Source organism: Panthera leo, chromosome D1 (genome assembly GCF_018350215.1).
Source record: "Panthera leo isolate Ple1 chromosome D1, P.leo_Ple1_pat1.1, whole genome shotgun sequence".
NCBI lineage: Eukaryota > Metazoa > Chordata > Mammalia > Carnivora > Felidae > Panthera > Panthera leo.
Window position 1 is genome coordinate 26,756,538 of NC_056688.1, and position 9,485 is coordinate 26,766,022.

General features: G+C 45.1%; 1 protein-coding gene and 1 long non-coding RNA gene across 4 annotated transcripts in view; one reads left to right on the top strand and one right to left on the bottom strand.

Moving 5' to 3' along the window:
- The window catches only part of PRDM10 (PR/SET domain 10), a 98,230-nt gene extending 91,172 nt beyond the window's left edge, over nucleotides 1–7,058 (bottom strand). For all 3 annotated transcript variants that reach the window (XM_042904621.1, XM_042904622.1, XM_042904620.1), the window contains exon 1: nucleotides 6,984–7,058. The gene's annotated coding sequence lies outside the window, so the exon portion shown is untranslated. The remainder of the gene's footprint in view (nucleotides 1–6,983) is intronic.
- On the top strand, nucleotides 6,615–9,147 carry LOC122199509. The gene is made up of 2 exons (XR_006193543.1): nucleotides 6,615–6,701; nucleotides 6,976–9,147. It is a non-coding gene; the product is annotated as an uncharacterized LOC122199509 (long non-coding RNA).
- The last annotated feature ends 338 nt before the right edge of the window (nucleotides 9,148–9,485 follow it).

Genomic DNA, 9,485 nt, shown 5'->3' on the forward strand with positions numbered 1-9,485 from the left:
TAGGAAACAAGACATAAGCACAAATAATTGCTACGTGATACAGATTAATTACTCAATAAATGGTACTATTAATTACAAAGCAGTACAAAAATCCTGTAGGACAGAGACAAAAGGATCACTTCCAAGTAACATGGTCAAATAGGGCCTCAGTGAAGAAAGACTATGTGCTTTCGACTTGCTCTAGCATAGAGGTTGGCAAACTACAGCCCAAGTGTGGCTCGACACCTATTTTTGGATATAACCTGTGTGCTAAGAATGGTTTCTACATTTTAAAATAGTTGCAAAGACTTAGAAAAAAAAGAGTATTTCATCATACATGAAAGTTATATTACATTACATTTCAGGGCCCATAAATAAAGTTTCATTGGAACACAGCCATGCTTTCACACGACAGGGGTGAAGGAATAGTTGTAACAGGGACCATATGGCCCACAAAACCACAAATATTTAGTCCCTGGTTCTTTACCAAAAAAACAAAAAAAAAAAATTACCAACCAACTGCTCTAGAAGGATGGATTGGAATTTGGTAGGCAGAACTGGAGGAGGAGGCTGGGTTGGGGGCAGGGGAGTGGGGATGTACAAGGAGAAGACAAACATTCCATTTGAGAAATGAAGGAGTGAAAACATGAAGGAAATCTCCAGAATACTGCAAGGACAGTGGGAAGACCAGTTTGGCTGAAGCAGAGGGTCCAAAATCGGCAAACAGATACTGACCCACTGATCACTATTTGCTTTGTTATTGAGCTGTTTATACTACTGTACTAATTAATGACAAGCATCCTCACACTGAGACTATGAGAGGGATACTATTATTATCCCCATTAACAATTAAGAAACTAGTCAAGACACCTGGGTAGCTCAGTTGGTTGAACATCCGACTTCAGCTCAGATGATAATCTCACCACTTTTGAGTTCGAGCCCCGTGTCCAGCTCTGTGCTGACAGCTCAGAGTCTGGATACTGCTTCAGATTCTGTCTCTCTCTCTCTCTCTCTCTCTCTCTCTCTCTCTCTCTCTCTCTGTGCCCCTCCCTGGCTTGCGCTCTCTCTGTCTCTCTCTCAAATATAAATAAGCATTTTAAAAAATTAACAAATAATAGTAATTAAGAAACTAGCCAAATGATTTGATAAACTAAGTTTACAGATATTATGTAATGGACCCAAGATGAGTCAAGTGAATCTAGTGTATAAATCTAGGTTCTTTTCCCTGCAGAGCCCATGCTGTTCAATGCTACACCATATCAAACCTCCATACAGGGTAGTAAAAGGAAATATTTCTACAAAGGTAAGTTGAGGCAAAACTCTCAATGTTTTCAATTATAGGTGTAAAAGGGATATGATTTTATCTGTAGGCTATGACTCTTTTGTGTTTAAAAGGACAGTTATCCCAGGGGCACCTGGGTGGCTCAGTTGGTTAAGCATCCAACTCTTGATCTCAGCTCAGGTCTTGATCTCGGGGTCGTGAGTTGAAGCCCCATGGTGGGCTCCACACTGGGCATGAAGCCTACTTTAAAAAAACAACAAACAAAACAAAACAAAAAGACAATTGTCCCATGAGCTGGTGGTCCAAAATGTTCCACAATTGAAATCAAATTATCATGGGCTTTTCCTAAGTCATAGGAGAAAAAGAACTGTGAGCTTGATTTTCTCAATTTCAAGTTTTGCCTAGAAATATTTCTTAAATCTTTGCAAAAGTGATTCATTATAAAAATCAATGAGTAAGTAGCAGACCAAGTTTGAGAAAATTCAGCTGATTATGCTTAGCTCAACTTTTTTTTAATGGATTATGTGCTCAACAGATTTCCATTTTATTATTTTAAGTTCAAATGATTAATTGAATACATTAATTCAACAGTTAACTCAATTATCTGGAGGTGGTTTTAAGATTTTCTTCAAAAGAATAATGTGTCTGAGAGAGCTATCATAAGCACTAAGAAAAAAATCAGACACATGTACACATTAGCAGTATCTATTAGATGAAACCATAGAAAGGAAAAGATAATACATTATCTTATTACTTACTCCATATTAAGTACTAAGTGTATGTAATAATACATATCAATTAATACATAGGTAATTACTTATTACAGCTTACTGCTTAGAAACACTCCCACCCCTATCAAACTAAGTCTAAAGCTGCACAGTTCAATAGAAATATCATATAAGCCATACATGCAAGCCACATATGTAATTTTAAATCTAAGTAGCTACATCTTTTAAAAGTTGAAACAGGTGAGATTAACTGCAATTATATATTTATTTAACCTAGTATATGCAACATATTATCATTTCAACATATAATCAGTATTTTAAGAGCACCTGGCTGGCTCAGTTGGAAGAGCATGGGACTCTTGATCTCCAGGTCATGAGTTCAAGCCCCACACTGGGTATAGACATTACTTAAAAATAAATAAATAGGGGCACCTGGGTGGCCCAGTCAGCTAAGTGTCTGACTCTTGGTTTCAGCTCAGGTCATGATCTCACGTTTGTGGGACAGAGCTCCAGGTTGGGCTCCATGCTTACAGCATGGAGCCTGTGTGGTATTCTCTCTCTCCCCCCCTCTAGCTGCCCCTCTCCCTCTCTCCCTCTCTCTCTGTCCCCCTCTCTCTCAAAAATAAATAAGTAAACTTAAAGAATTCTCTTAATTTAAAAATACTAAACTTTATAGTATTTTATAAATTGAATTTTTTTCATACCGAATCTCAAAATCTAGCATGTATTTCACACTTACAGCACAAGCTAAATTTCAAGTGCTCCATAGCCACATACGGCTACTGGCTACCATGTTGGACGGCACAGATCTAAGGAATAGCTCTTTTCTTTTTTGAATAAATGTATTTATTTATTTTGTTTTTTAGAGGGGTGGGGGGTACACGGTGGGGAGAGGGACAGAGGAAGAGAGGGGGAGAGAGAGAGAGAATCCCAAGCTGAGTGTGGAGCCTGACACTGGGCTGCATCCAATGATCCCGGGATCATGACCTGAGCTAGAATAGAGTCAGTCGTTGAATCAACTGAGCCACCCAGGTGCCCCAGGAGCAGCCCTTCAAAGATCACAACATGGAGCACCTGGGTGGCTCAGTAGATTGAACGACTGAGTCTTGATTTTAGAGCAGGTCCCAATCTCACGGTTGGTGGGTTCAAGCCCCGCATCAGGCTCTGCACTGACAGTGTGGAGCCTCCTTGGGATTCTCGCTCTCCCTCTCCCAAAAATAAATAAACATTAAAAAAATAAATTAAATATATATATGTGTGTATGTGTGTGTGTGTATAAAGATCACAGCCGGAAAGAGGCTGTGGATCACAACCAGAGAGTCAGACCCAGAAAGTGAAGGATATGGGTCAAGAAAAGGAGCATGTAGCTCCAATATTCTAATGTTGAAATAAATGAGAGTTCAACTAGGAAATGAATAACAAACAATAATGGGCCATTTTAGCAGATAATGACCTTTCAGCAATGTACTGGAGGTTCTTAAAGTATTGTACAGTATTGATTTTATGATATTTGTTTCCTCTACATTGTAACTAGTCTTGCTATAATTGTGATTTGGAATTATCCATAATTTCTCCCCTCCCTCCCCATTTCCTCACCACCCCCACCAAGTAATCTCTAAACTATTTCAAAGTTATCAAAAACAAAAGATAAAAACAAACAAAAAAACTACTTCCAGGTGCTTTCCATAACCTGAACAAATTTAAAATCTACACAGGTAATGTGTAAGCCTCTGAAGGATTTGGAAAAGGGAATTGGAAATAATGTTTCAGTACTAATAGTGAAGTATCAATGTCACAGAAGGTGCTGTAGGCAATAAACTGGAAAGGCACCTGTTCAGAATGTTCCACATAAATCTTGAAATAGGAATGTGGCTTTGAAAAAAAAAAAAAAAAGACAGAGGCTAGATTTAGCAGTGATTTAAGTAAATCATGTAAACGGTAAAATGCCAGAAGAGGGAGAGGAAGGCTTCAACAGAGAAGAACCAAAATAATGAAGTCAGAGCTCCCCTCTCACCCTCCTCCTCCCACACAATACCCAAGGAGAATTCCAGAGGTACCCTTCAGCAAAGATTTGGTGGTAGCAAACGTTTCCTTTTTCTTTTCTTTTTTTTAATGTTTTATGTATTTTTGAGAGAGAGAGAGAGAGAGAGAGAGAGAGCGTGCAAGCAAATGGGGGAAGGGCAGAGAGAGAGGGGGACAGAGGATCTGAACCCCGCTCTGAGCTGACAGCAGAGAGCCTGAGGCAGGGCTGGAACCCCAGAACTGAGCTGCATAGGACTGAGGCACCCTGGAGCCCCCATTTCCTTTTTCTTAACTCACTGGGTCTTAAGATCTAGACACCAGATCAAATTCTTATTTGCTAATCTATTGAAGTACTTATGATAAATTTAGACAATAATCAGTAAATTCTGCCTGTAAAAATACATACAAATTGCTGGACAGGGTGTGTCTCCACTCTCTGGGCAAGAGGTAGGGTCGGAGATTATGTATTTTATGTGGTAATAGGTCAAAGTACATCAGCATTCAATTTTAAAACAGACTCGCACTAAACCATTCAAACATTGCAAACAAGAGTTTCACCGTTTATCACTTTTACCAAATCAAAGTATGTAGTTACGATGTGTTGACTAGTGCTTAAAAGGTAAAATTAAGCACTCTGATCAATTCTGCTTGTTATACAGAAACTCATCCCATCAGGATACGTTTGTAAAAAGTAAAAGAAATCAAACGCTGTAATTCCTGCAGTTCAGAGGATTTCATGACGCCCCTTCAAGTAATGGGGAAAACTACTGCAAGTGGCAAATCATCAGCGAAGTCCTCAGGGTACCTACCCATCTACATTAAAAACAACGGAAACTAGATACAAAAACCACACACGCGATGCCGAGTTTGTAAAAATGTTTCATACACACACACAAAAGATTTGGAGCACACTAAAAATAGCAGCAGGGATTATCTCTGGTAATTTTACTTTCAGTTATGGTATTTTATACTGTTCCTAGGTTTTCTGCATTTTCTACAACGATCACGTATTATTGTTAAAACTAGGGAGAAAAAATTTAGACAGGTGGAATCTGAGGCAGTGCCAATCAACAGGATTATATTGCATTGACAGGCTATCCCTTATACCACGCTAATCTAAGAAGAAAGCATTCAGGGCCCATGCCTTGTCTGTAGTAGAATCTTGATTATATTCACGCGTACAATACAGATGCACACATTAATACTTGTGCTGCAAAACATTAGAAAACTAAAAAATGCTTCACTTAGAAAAACAGAAAGCAGTTTAATGCTCAAAGAATAAATCAATCTTAATTGATTCCTCTTAAGGAGTCTCAAGGTGGGAAAAATGTCTTGGTCGAAAATTTTAAAATGTAGACCGACGACTAAATTGTTCGCTTTAAAACGGCTCATTTGTCAAGTTCACCTCAATTCACGAAAAAAGTAAACGTAGAAGTAACTTTCTAAATATACCAGTTTGAATCAACACTGCTTGCAACAGGGCTTTGCCGCCAACAATGACAATTTTGTTTTCTGAATTGAACGGCAACATAGAAGTATGGTTCCTGAAGGTGCAAACTACTGAGGTGGGGGGGGGGGGGGAGTGGGTGTGGAGTGCGGAGAAGAGTACCCAAAACAGTGTACCTTCCTGCCTTCAAAGAGCTTACTGCAAAAGCTAGAGTGATGTCAAAGGAATGGGTCGGGCAAAGAGGCCACAGTACAGTCACGAGTGATTCTTTTGGTTTTTAATGAAGGTAAGTACTGTTGAGGATCAAGAATTTGGGGGGACAAGATTTGAACAGACGATGGCGCAGACTTCGGCACAGGGCTGAGCTGGGTGGGACTCGTCGCACACTTAATCCTCGATGACAGCACCACCAGCAGCCCTCCTTGTGCTTAAATGTACACAAACACTGTTTGAAAATTGAAATCCAGCAAATCCTCCAAACAAGGCTAAACACGCCCGCACACAAAATTCAACAGCGCCGCGTTTTCATCTTACTTGGTAGAGTACCTAACACCTGGCTGCGGACTTAGAAATGCTTAAGGAAAGCTGATGATCGGCTGGAACTACACACAACCAACCCGCTCGCAAAGGGCCTCGGGCTCACGCCTTTGCACGCAACACCGGGCGCAGGTTGACCTCGGCCTGCGCCCTGCCCACCCCCGGGACGCTGTTTACCGAGACTGACCCAAACGTGCCATCCCCACGCCCCTCCAAGCCCGGCCTCCCCGGGTCCCGGCGACGCCACCTTGTAAATGTGGGACTGGGGGGGACCGGCAATCAATGGCAGGTGGGTGGCGCGGCCTCACGAGACAAAGCGGGGCGCCCCAGCCGCGGGAGCCCTCCATCACGCGGGCCGACCGCCCGCTTGGCCCCGAGGCCCGGACCGCGCCGCCACCCCCGCGCCGCCCCCCGGGTATCGGGCCGGCGGAGACCGCCCGCCGCACCCCGAGCGGCCGCCGCACCCCGAGCGCCGGCCCAACCGCCGCCGCAGGAGCGCGCAGGGCGCCCAACTGCCGTCCCGGCCCAACCAACGCGGGCAGGGGAGGAGAGGTGCGCGCGGCCGGCGGAGCGTGCGAGCCACTCGGGGGTCGCAGAGGGGAGGCTGCGCGCGGGGAAGGCAGGGGCCAAGAGGCGCCGAAGCCATCGCTGAACGCAGCGCCAGGAGGGGCTCCTTTAGGGGGTTTTGCCCCTTTCCCCTTAGAAGGTGCAGATGGTTTGACCCCCCACCCCGAGTGAGGTGCCTTGTCCCAGCCCCGGCTGGACTGTACCATCGGGCGGTGCCGCCGGGATTTCTCCCCCCCACCACCACCATCAGTTTCCCCCCCCCACCCGGGTCCGCGGTCGGTTGGCCCCGGCCGGGCTCTGAGACGCGGAAAGAGCTTGGCGCCATTTTGGGTGGGACTAAGCAAAGACGAAACACCCTCCCAGTCGATGGGGTACTCTGGACGCTGGCTTATCCGGTTCCCTTAATCCTTTAGGTACTTACACGACGTTGGGTGAGGGGAGCTGGAAGATCAGCGGGTCCCCGATCCTCTCTCCCTAGGGGTGATGGAAATCAAACCCCCCCCGCCACCTCCAGGTGGTTCTTCCCGCCGCAGAGTGGGAGCAGCATAAAAGGCGGGGCCTTATTAGCATAATCTGCCTGGCAACCTGATCTCGACGTCATATGATTGGTTGAACTCCGTAAACCCCATGCCCTGCTTAGAGACGAGTAATGCTGGGGCGAACTGACAGGCCCAGATTTAAGACTCATGACGAAGATCCTGAGACGCTTATTCAGGCGGCAGAGAAAGCCAAAAGGAGATTCACACAATGGCCCAATGACTGAAGGCCTCTTTATTTCGTGCTCTGCTGTTCATTTAAAACCCAATCAAAGAGCGGGTCTCAGTCAGCGCTCGCTTGCGTTTGTACTCTCAGCCAATCAGAAAACCCGACTCTTAGGATTCAGGGTCAAGCCGTCCCTGAGGGTCCCGTGGCCGCGGAGGTGGGGAAACGTTCAACCTCGGTGGCCGGATTAGACGGGTTGGAGTGCTCTTCTGGGCCGAGCCAGCCCCCTGCACCCGAGATGCTCGGTGTGCTGAGCAGCCGCACCAGGGGATGTGGCGGGGGGAGCGCGCCGCCGGCTTACGGGCGTGCTCCTGCTTGGCGCCCTCACACAGTTTTGCACCTGAAGCCGACCTGCCTGCGGAGGCTCAGCTGTACGGATGCTACGCGCCAACTCCGAAGGCGGCGCGGGCCTCGACCGGTGGTCAAGCGCCTTCCTGGGCCTCGGGCTCCAGCCTCCCGGAGTGCAGCGCGATCCGAGCGCCGCTCCTCCTGGGGCTGATGGCGCCGCCACCTCTGACCGCGCGACTGCGTCTTTGCTCAGTCCTTGCCCAACCCTGGAGCCCCTCACTGCATCTCTCCTTTACCCTTTCCCATTCTGAAAAAGGAAATGATTTTCAGAAACACGAAATATTATCCAACACTGATGAACCGGCAACTCAATCACTCATTTCTTAACCTCAGGCTTCCACATCCTACCATCCCTTAAAATTGCCTCCCCAAAGGGCAGCCAAGTGCACAGAAATGAGCCCAAGCTTTGGAGCAAGACGCCCAGCCCTCGTTACACACCCTGAATAAGAATGGCAACTAAATCTCGAAAAAACTTCGAACCTTGGAACCTTCAGGGAGTGTTCCCTTCCAAGACATCTACCTTGCTACATTGTTTTGAAGACAGATTTGCATGTAAAAGTACCTCCCACGCTGGAACTCAAACGAATAGAGGGTGTTAATGACGATAAGACATACAAAACTGCCAAACTAATTGGCTAACCAAGAAGAAGGGGAAGAAAGCACAACTAAGCAAAAGACCTGAGACTGGAAAACACCCACTGGTGGGGAGGGGAATTTGTAAAATTCATTCAGCAATGTCCTCCTCACTGTTTCGTTTATTAAAAACAAAAACAAAAAAAAAAAAAACACTGGAAACAAAGTGGAAAGAAGAACATAGTGTTTTTCAAGCTTCAAGACAGTTGATTACCTTGTAAGGTAGACCATGACTAGACCATGCCTTGTTCCTCCACAGAGATGGAGGTCACGCTGGACTTAGAATTCAGCGATCCTTAAACACTTGAATTTAATTGAGAAGAAAGCGTAATCTGGGGCCTGATAAGGCGGATGCTAGTAACTCTTCAGTGGACAGACACTTGGAAGCAGTTGCCTTAACAAAGACTGTATTGGTTAAAAGAGTCACTCCAGTGTTCCCCTTTAGTGCTGTAAGCAGACAAACAATGCCAGAGACTGGACAGGTCCGCTCTTGTATCTCTTGACCTCTAGAGAAAACTTTCCCCATTTTGATATTTGACATTACATGCCCCTTAATGGATTACAATAGTCCCAAGTGAGGTCCGCTGACCAGAAATAACACCAAGGAATCCAAAAGAGGAAGTTGCCATGAGGAATGGGGCCATCTGGACTGCAAAGCACCAGTTACCCTCACAGACTTGGAGAAATGATCTGAAACTTTAGAGTGCACACATATTACAGGGAGACACCACCCCAGAGATTTTTTTATTCAGAAGGCCTTGAGTGAAACTCAGGACTCTGCATTTCATATAAATTTTTAATTTTAAATTTACACTCAGTAAAATTCACCCCTTTTGGCATGTGAGTATTTATTGAATATGTACTGTATGTAGTAGAGGCATCAGAAGAAAATTAACAAGATAATTCCAGGCGATGATAAGTGCTGTGAAGAAACTAAAGCAGGAAAAAGCAAAGGAGAGGGAAATGCTGACAATTTAAATAGAGTGTCAAAAATGTCTTTTCTAAAATACTAACGTTTGAGCTGAGACTAGAATAATGGGGGAAGGGCGGGGGGGGGGGGGGGGAAGGCAGCCATTAAAATTCACAACACAGGAAACAACAGATGTTGACAAGGATGTGGAGAAAGGGGAACCCTCTTACACCGCTGGTGGGAATGCAAACTGAGCAGCCACTCTGGAAA